The sequence below is a fragment of the Hyperolius riggenbachi genome, chromosome 3, assembly GCF_040937935.1.
Source record: "Hyperolius riggenbachi isolate aHypRig1 chromosome 3, aHypRig1.pri, whole genome shotgun sequence".
NCBI lineage: Eukaryota > Metazoa > Chordata > Amphibia > Anura > Hyperoliidae > Hyperolius > Hyperolius riggenbachi.
This window is the reverse complement of record NC_090648.1, coordinates 44,245,829-44,255,578: the sequence shown is the minus strand read 5'-3', so window position 1 is coordinate 44,255,578 and position 9,750 is coordinate 44,245,829. Positions and strand designations below refer to the sequence as shown.

Genomic DNA, 9,750 nt, shown 5'->3' with positions numbered 1-9,750 from the left:
TTTCTTTCTTTCATCTATCTATATATATATATATATATCAATCTATCCATACATCTATTATCTATCCATCTATCCGTCTATCTATTAACTATCTATATTCTATCTATCTATCTATCTATCTATCTATCTATCTATCTATCTATCTATCTATCTATCCATCCATCTTTATTCTATCTATCTATCTATCTATCTATCTATCTATCTATCTATCTATCCATCTTTATTCTATCTATCTATCTATCTATCTATCTATCTATCTATCTATCTATCTGTCTGTCTACCCCTCCATCTATCTTATATCTACCTATCTATCTGTATTTTACCTATACAGCTGTTTTTCTATCTTTCTCATCAAAGTTGCTCAAATCCGTATCCGGATGAAAGCTGGATAGTTGCTATCCGGATTTCATCCTGTTAATTGCAATCACCTGTGCGGGCTGGGCGGAGGGGGGGGGGGGTGCTGGGGCATTCTACCTAGCTGACGTCTTCTTAGGTCTGTCCCTCTGCGCCTCCCACGATGCGGTCCACGCGCATCACGTGACTATACACTTCCTCCTTCAACCCGGAAGGAGGACGTGTTTGTACTCACGTGACCACCGCGTGGACCGCATCGTGGGAGGCGCAGAGGGACAGACCTAAGAAGACGTCAGCTAGGTAAAATGCCCCTCTTTTTAGAACAGAAGTTTGACTTCTTACAACAGAAGGTATAGAGTGGCATACTTCTGTTTTGCAGAGCACTTTAGTCAGGAGGCTTTTTGGTCTCTTTCAGCCCCATACCTGAGAGTTCTGGTTCACCTTGAGCTTTCTGGGCAATCCGTATCTCTCTTTCTAGCCAATCCTTGCTGGATTTCCTGGAATAGTGAGGACCATTGTCATGGTGTAAAGTCTAGCACTGGCTAAGTTTCACTTTTCCAATAAATGGTCTCATATCACCTTCAAGCTCTGTCTTGTGAAATAAAGAACTTATTGGCATGATCCAATTCACTTTTTTTTCTAAGTTTTCTCGTAGGTGATATTCCACATCTTATCAGTAAAATGCATTAAGCCACCAACAAGCAATGAAAAAATTCTCTACTTTTTGGTACTTTTTCAATTGCTGAAACGTTATTTTAAACAGAAGATGAAAATGATCTCCTAGGAGAAAACTTAGAAGAAAAAGAGTACTGGACCGGGCCCATAGTGGATTCTATGATGGTGATCTGCCCAGGGCAGGCCCCAATGTTGCAAAATAGCTTCAAACCATAGTACCTTCCCCACCATGCTTCACATTTGGTATAAGGGTCTTCTGGTGAATTATTTGCTCCCTGACATGTATTTTGCTGTTAACTAATTACTCTGTGTAACAAATGTTGGAGAGGCAGCCGCGGTGAACAGCGCTACCACCGCAGCTGCCTCCAGCTCCCTGTCTAGCGTTGTATCCGTGCCTTAGGCGTCTAGCACGCCAAGGACGGGTCTGTCTATTGCACATAGGGTTGCTTTGTCGCGTGCGCGCGCGCATAAACAGGACCTTTATGTGGGGAGGAGGCACGTCAGCTGGCCGGCCGGTCGGCTGACGTCAGAGGAGATGCTTGCTGCTCCTCATTGGCTGATAGGAGGGGGCGTGCCTGGTGGGTCTCCTCTGCTTCAAAAGCCTAGCTGAATCACTCGCAAATTGTCTACTGTTGCGAATACTTCGTGTTAGCGCTCAGACCCTTAAATAGTTCCGGTGTGCTTTGATCCGGGAGGAACCGGGGATTTCACACAAGATAGGAATTGTTTGATAGCTCTAATCATTATACTATTTTGTATTATTTGTGCATGACTCTGGCTCGTTCTGACTATTCTTCTGCCTAATCGATTCTGTACCTTTGCCCATCTGATCTTGCTGCTGACTCTGCCTGTTTATACCTTTCAGTCTCTGCCTTCCGATTTTGTACTGCATCTGTCTGTCTGTTGCCGAACCCGATCTGTCTGACCACTCTACTCTCACCAGAGGGCCCTTGACTCTGTTGAGGGGCACTGTGCTATTAGTACCCACCAGCTCCTCTGGTGAGGTATTGTTAAACCTATCAGTACTACTGTTGCACCAAATCACTATATAATTGTTGTCACCACAGCTTCTGATATACCAGTATTATAGGTGATTCTGCAGATCACCATATAATCAGGTATACATCTGCATTATAGGTGATACTGCAGATCACCTTTAATCAGAATTCTGTTATTTGCTGACACAAATCGTTACACTCTGTCTTTTCCTCACCTGCCCAAAGCACATTGTTCCAGATGTCCTGGAGCTATCTGGGTATTCTGTAGGTCTAAGCCCTATCTCATAGGACCATATCAATCCGTGACATGCACTGATGAGGACCAGAGAGACTGAACCAGGATTCTTGCGTGTTGGATTGCTGTGGCTCTGTAATAGTTACAAAGTCGTATTCTCACTACAGAACCTGTGGTTCTGGATTTGTGCCTGGCTTTCAGGCAGGGCCAGTTCTAGACTTTTTGCTGCCTGAGGCAAACTTGTGAGGATGCCCCCCCCCCCCCTCCCCCCAATTTGGAATGCTCACACAGCTCCTGACAATCTACTCTGCTTCATTTAATATACTCACATGACATGCTGTAGCTTGACACAATAGCACACTGGATGGCTGTGAGTCTGTGAAACCAACTGTTCACCCTTACCCACTCCATTCCTCCTCAGTCAGGACAGCAGTGCCACCTCCTCCCTTCTACTCTGTCAAATGAAACACCGCTGCTCTCCTGCCTCCCCCTCTTCACTCACTGTCAGACTCCTCACACAGCACAACAAGCTGCTTTTCCCCAATGATGACCTCTTCACCTCACTCTCCTCTCGCATCTCCTCCTACTCTGACTGCATGCTGTTAGTGTAAACACAGTACAAACATGCTGTCCCTGTAATCTCTGCCACCTGATGCAAATGTTTCTCCTTGCTTTCCGGCCCTGCTTTCAGGGGCATAAAGAGATGATTTGCATGTTCAGGAGTGATGCGTGATGGGAAACCACAGTTGCTCACATAAAGCTGCATTATAAAAAATACCTTCTGCTTCAAGAGGGCAGAATGATATTTAGCAAAGATCTAATCTGTGCAGTTTTTTTCTGACGTGGACTTGTTTCCTTTGACATTATGGTGGTAAGAGGAGCCGGCCTGTTGGTGGTGTGCCAAAATTCAAGGATCCTCTGTTCTGCTCTCGGGCTTTGCGGGATGACCTGGGCTAGGTAAGTTGGCGGTTGTATAGAAGCCTTCCTGTTTCTAGAGGATGTTCCAGAGGCACTGGAATGACAGAAGTCTAATTGTCTGGCTATCTTCTTAAATCTCTTCCCAGACATATCGGCATGTATAATCTACTTTTATAAAACTCTTGAAGCTCTTTCAGTCTCAGTCTTGGCAGGAAGGCACCACACACCTCCACAACAAAGAGCACACCAAACAGGTGCTCCGAAATCCTCTATAGCGAGGTTCTATTCACTTGCAGCTCATTTGGAGCGCTGGATTTTAAAGAGAACCCGAGGCTCAAAAACTTCAAAAAGCAAATACGTAGCTGAGGGTTTCCTCTTCGTAGGTAAGAATTTACTTTTTTGATCCTAGCTTCAGATCTGGTACACTTCAAAGAAAAACTCTACTGAAAATAACATCATGAATAAAATTGTTTTTTTTTGAATTTATTTTTTTTACAAAAGTTATTTATAAATTTAGACAGTGTTTGCCCATTTCCTCACCTCGATTTACATTCTGAAATGTATCATGTGTGCTGTGTTCGGAATGTTAATTTACTGAGAGTTCTATGCACAGAAGGTGGTATTGCTTGGTTGGCAGTTAAAAAAAAGCTGTTATTACCCACGACACAGTGAGGTTCACAGACAGGAAACTGTCAGCACCATGGTCTGGGGGTTTTACCACAATATCAGCCACACAGACCCCTCTGATGATCTATTGGAGAAAAGGTAAAGATTTCTCATGGGAAAGGGGGTATCAGCTACTGATTGGGATGAAGTTCAATCCTTGGTTACAGTTTCTTTTTAAGTTTCGATATTTGAGGTAGTACTTTTTAAACATGCAAAATCTGCACTTATGCTTGTTTAAATGATTCAAAGGACTACAAAATATGAATGGTGATTGATATGCGTTAAATGATACCCCATTTACGGATATTGCTGAAATAAAGAACAAATAACCATATGCACAAAACAATTTCCATGGGGTGTACTTACTTTTTCACATGTATCTGTCTGTCTAACATCTATCTGTCTACCTGTCTGGTTATCGATCTGCCTATCTATCTATCTTACAACAATAATTCAGCTCGCAAGGGCAGGGTTCAGCGGCGTAGCAAGAAGGTGTGCAGAGTTTGCCACCGCATCGGGGCCCTTGGGCCAAAGGGGCCCCGAAGGGCCCTCCCTCAACTGCAGTATTATCTTTCTATTGGTCCTGTGCTCATAATAATCACTTCTATAGATACATTGAACAGTGGTAATCATTAACAAGCTGCTCCCCATCCCCTTCTTGCATCTCTAACACTGTAGTTGCCATTGGCAGGTTTTGGTGCGCTGTATCAATTGCTATGTATAGAGTGCTTGGGGGGCCCCATTGTAAAACTTGCATCGGGGCCCACAACTCCTTAGCTACGCCACTGGCAGGGTTCCCTCTTTCTTGTGTATTGTGAGTTGCTGTACATTTTTGTTAATAATCACTGTGTGTGCAATTTTCTCTCTAGTGTATTATATTGTCTACCATTTCTGTATTATGCACTAATGTCTGTATTATTATGAACCCATGTTTGTTTTTTTTTACTTTGCACAACGCCACTTAAGATGATGACACTTTAAATCAATAATCATAATTCTATTTGATATAAATCTATGTATCTATCTGTTTATTCATCTGACTGTTTCTGAACAAAAACTATATCTATTTAATATAAATCTATCAATTGGTCTGTAATCTATCTATCTAGCTATCTATTTATCTGTCTCTTATAATCTATCTATCTATCTATGATCTAACTACTGTTATCTACCTCTTTATCTGGAATGTATTTGTTATCTACCTGGTATCTACTGTATCTAGCCATGTATTTGTTATCTATTCTGTATCTATCAATCCATCGGTTATCTTATCTGTCTATCTATCTATTAGTTATCTATCTATTAGCAAACTGTCTATCTATCTATCTATCTATTGTTATCTAGATAGCTATCTGTCTATTTATCTGTTTATATATATATATATATATTTGTTATCTATATATAACTATACATATCTATCTATCGATTGATCTATCTATCTACCTGTCTGTCTGTCTATCTCTCCATCTGTTTATCTATCTATCGATCTTTTTATCTATCCACCCATCTGTTATTTATCTATCTTTTTATTCATCCATCTGTTATCTACCTATCTGTTAATGATCTATATTTCTGGTATCTATCTGTCTATCTATCTGTTATCTCTCTCTCTCTCTTTCTCTCTCTCTCTCTGTATCTCTCTCTCTCTCTCTCTCCCTCTATCCATCAGTTGACCTCTATTAGCAGCTATTCCCTGGATTGCACTCACCTGCCTGGACGGTGTCGGGGTGTCCCCTGATGTCTGTCACTTTACAGTTGGGATGTCTCCCCTCCTTGCCCCGTCTTGCTCCTTCAGGGGGTGTCTGTCATCGTGTCGGTCTCATGCGGTCTCGGTGACACCGGTGGGTGTCGCGGCCGGCGGTGTCGCTCGCTGTCCATTCATTGGGAGCAGTTCTCAGAAGTTTCTGTGTGTCCCGCTTGTTCTCTGAGCTCCTGTAGCTGCCTTTGTTCTCCTCCTCATCTGTGTCCCATTTCCTCCTGCTGCTCTCGTCTTTCTCTAGCTTTCTGTTCAGTTTCTCTCCCTCCCTCCCCCTCTGTCTCTTTCCCTCCTTCCCCACCCTGCCTGTCTCACCCTGACTTTCTCTCTCCCCCCTCTGTCTCTCTGCTAAGTCCTGCCTGTCTCCTGATCTGTCAGCTCTGTATGTACCTCCTCCATCTGTCTCTTCTCCTCTCTTCCCCCTGAAGCCCTCTCCTCTCTCTCTAGCTTTGTCACCCCTCCTTTCTGACTCTGTCTCCCTCTCTTCTTACTTCTCCATCTGTCCTCAGAATTCTTTCCTAACACAAGTGCTATTTAGTGACTGTGCTGTTATTCAGCAGGAGAGGGGAGGAGAGAGGGAGAGACGTGAGCCTGTGAGGGGGGACACAGGAAAACTTCATGACTCCTGATTCAACCTGAGAGAGAGAGAGAATCAGTGTAAGGGAATCTCATCATCCCAGGCACTGAAATTAGAATTCAGCTTCAGAGATAGAAGTGGAAGAAGGGTGTGGGTGCGTGTGTGTGTGTGTGTGGGGGGGGGGGGGGGGGGGGGGGGGGTCGGACGCAAGGGTGCTGCTAAAGCACTGTACCCACTACGCAATTTTTTTAACGATTTTTCCAACAAGTGGCGATTTTTTGAACGACGACCGATCGTTTCTGCAATTTCACAACAGGAGGCTACAGGAGACTCTGCAAAAAGTACCGCAATCGCTTGATTTCCCGTTCGAACTAGTCGTGTGACGTCGCGTGTACTCTGTCCGCAGGAAGATGATCGTCAGGTGAGTATTTAGCTTAAAGTGTACCCGAAGTGACATGTGACATGATGGGGTAAACAGGTGTATGTAGAGGGCCAAACATATCAATAACCAGGCTATGTTACTTGTTTGATTTTGCTGCCTGAAAGGGTTAATTTCTAGGCAAGTGACAGCTTCTGTCTTGTTGAAAATATAGTAAACATCACTGATAAGCAAATTACAACCATAAAAGTTTTCCTGGCAGAATGCAACGTCTGAGGGCAGGGAGAGATAAAATACGTGAACTATTGACCTTTTTCTGACTCTGGGACACTTAATAGGCTGCCACTGATTAGAGACAGTAAAACATTCAACCTACTTTGTAAATGTTTAAATATAAAAGAAAACCATGGGATACTTAAAAAAAGTCATTTGTAGGAGTAGGAGGATACGTATAATTGTTTATTGCATCAGTTTATTTTTATCTCGGGTTCACTTTAAGGTTTTTGTGGCCCCCTTAGCAGAGGCCCCTTCTCCCATTATGATAGGTAGCCAGTATAGGTAGGTAGCCAAAGTTGTACACCCCAGTATAGGTAGCCCAGGTGTTCCCCCACTATAGGTAGCCACCCCCTGTATAGGTAGCCAGGTTGTCTCTCAGTATAGGTAGCCAACACCATATAAGTAGCCACAGTGTCCCCCCAGTATAGTCAGCCAAAGGTGCCTCCCCATGTAGGGCACTGATGTCAGTGAGGGCGTGTAGCGTTCTTCTGGCTCACCATCCCCAACACTCAAAGACCTGCAGATGGACAGACACCTGAAAAGAGGAGAGCAGCGCATAGTAACCGCGCGGCACACTTTTAATGCACGAAATGAGTAATGACATCACTTCTGCATCTGAAGTGTACCATATTTTTCGCCTTATAAGACGCACTTTTTCACCCCCAAAAGTGTGTGTGTGTGTGTGTGTGTGGGGGGGGGGGGGGGGGGGCAGTCCCTGCGATTTTTAATAAAGATATTTGCGTACATGTTTTGGCGATCATGTACGCGTTTATGCGATTGCAGCCCGAAAATGAATAGAAAAGGGGCATTTTTGGGGCGAAAAATATGGTACTCTGTGGTCACTGCACCGCTCTCCCCCCTGTTCACATTGTCGCTGATATGAGGTCTATGAGTGAGTCATGGGAAGGCAACAGGGGTCATACAAGTCTCAACCGGGTGAGGCCCCAAATGGCTGCCTGGTTCACCTGGGCCTAGCTGCACCCCTGGGAGAGAGAGAACTGTGGAAAGGGGAGAGTGACAAAGAAGAAACCAAACTTTTATCCAGTCAAGTATGGTGGTCAGAAGATAACCCTAAACCTGCTAGAGGTTTGCTCCATCCAGGAACTTGACCCCTGTTTGGCCAAAGAGCCACACCTGACCATCAACTTCAGCTAAGGTCGGGTTTCTGGAAAGGCCATTAAGACCTGGGTCTTGGGCAGCTGCTGTACAAGGGGGGAGGCTGGATATGAAAGAATAGCTACTGTACTTAGAAGAGGTAGTTGCAAGTAGATAAGAGAGGCTGCACATGGAGAGCAACAGTGCAGCTGCCCCTTCCCCAAAGGGAGCTTTATATGGAAGAGAGGGGCTTCTGTACATACATGTTATTCATGGAAGAGGTGCTGCACATAGAATGAGAGAGGTGGGGAAGGTGAGCAACAAGAAAATTGGCCTAGGTGCGGAAAAAGTATAAATCTAGCCTTGACGTCAGCAGCAAGGCCATCAAGCCATCCTGGACCCCGTGTAGCACCACTCTGTCCTCAGAAGAGAGGAGGTCCTTTTCCTTCTGATGACTGAGAAGTGAGCAGAACCCAGGCATGATGCACCTTACCAGAAACCTGGTGGAAATTCACCCTTCACTTGCAAAAATGCTACGTTAAGGACTGATTCACATGGGCTTCTGCTGAGCTTCTGCTTAGTGTTTCGTTCAAACGCTGTGTTTTTTTTTCAAGAATGCCAGCATTTAACAGCTTAGCTTTTAATGGCTTTCAGGAGAGCGTTGCGTTTTCTGGGCTTTTGGTGGCTTTTACAGGAAGTATATGGAAAGCCTGGGCTTTTATGGGCTTTCTTTGGCTTTTATGGGCTTTCTAACGCCTTCTAGAAGCTGCATGTTGCTTTTGAGATGAGATGAGACGCTGGGATCAACTGCCCTAAAGGGCTGATTCACACGGGCTTCTGCCGAGCTTTTGCTCGGCGCCACGTTCAAACGCCGGCGTTTAAATTCCAGCGTTTAGACGCTAGCTTTTGAAGGCTTTTAGGAAGCGTTCAAAGCTAGCAATTCTGGTCTCTGCCACCGGCTCTGAAAGCAGCATGTTGCTTTCAATATGAGACGCAACACCGGGATCTACCGCCAGGCTGTCATGAAAGCCAGCAAAAGCCAGCTCTAAACGCTCCCATTCACTGGAATGGGACGGTGGTAGATCCCAAAAAATGCTGCATTAAACGCCACAAAAACGCCTGTATGAACCAGCCCTAATGCCAGCAAAAAGTCAGTGTGAACTAGCCCTTAAAGCGGACCTGAACTCAGAACTTCTTCTCTGCTCTTAAAGATGCACAACAGCATAATAACCTTTAAAGAAAAACATTTCTTTGTTACAGCTGATACAACTCCTGCAATAAATCTGCAGTACAGTCTGTCCTATAAGAATGAGCTCTCAGATCAAGTCGGTGTCTTTACTCAGAAGGGGGTTTCCTGAGCCAGAGGATTTATCCTGATTCCTGATCAGCTAAATGTGTCCTTCCACGGCCATAATTAGACCTCTTCCACGGGGTAACGCTATTTCTGGTTTATAAGCAAGTGCGTTGTTGTGTGTCATCATTGTTACTTTTTGTTTTTTGTAAATATTATTTTTGTTTGTATTTTTTCCGCCCTGTTTCTACCTTGTGGAATAGTAAATGTTTATTGAATAAGTTAGTCTTCTGTGTACTAAGCAGAGAATTTGCATTCCCAGAGGGAGACTGCGGAGTACTGTGATGCCAGTGCCTGTGGTGTGTGTTCGTTGCGTATCATTGTTGCCAGTGTAAGATGGCATTGTGTGCTGTGCTCATGGTTTTCGGATCGGAAGCCCGAGGCTGATCTAGAGTACGCGACCGCCAACCCAAGTGTGGGCAGATTGGCATCAATGTATGAAATTGTTTCAGTTGCCATAGACAGGGACA

General features: G+C 44.4%; 1 protein-coding gene across 1 annotated transcript in view; it reads right to left on the bottom strand.

Moving 5' to 3' along the window:
- Positions 1–5,849, bottom strand: part of GAL3ST4 (galactose-3-O-sulfotransferase 4) — a 62,626-nt gene extending 56,777 nt beyond the window's left edge. Inside the window, exon 1 of the mRNA XM_068274061.1 lies at positions 5,555–5,849. The gene's annotated coding sequence lies outside the window, so the exon portion shown is untranslated. The remainder of the gene's footprint in view (positions 1–5,554) is intronic.
- Positions 5,850–9,750: the final 3,901 nt, after the last annotated feature.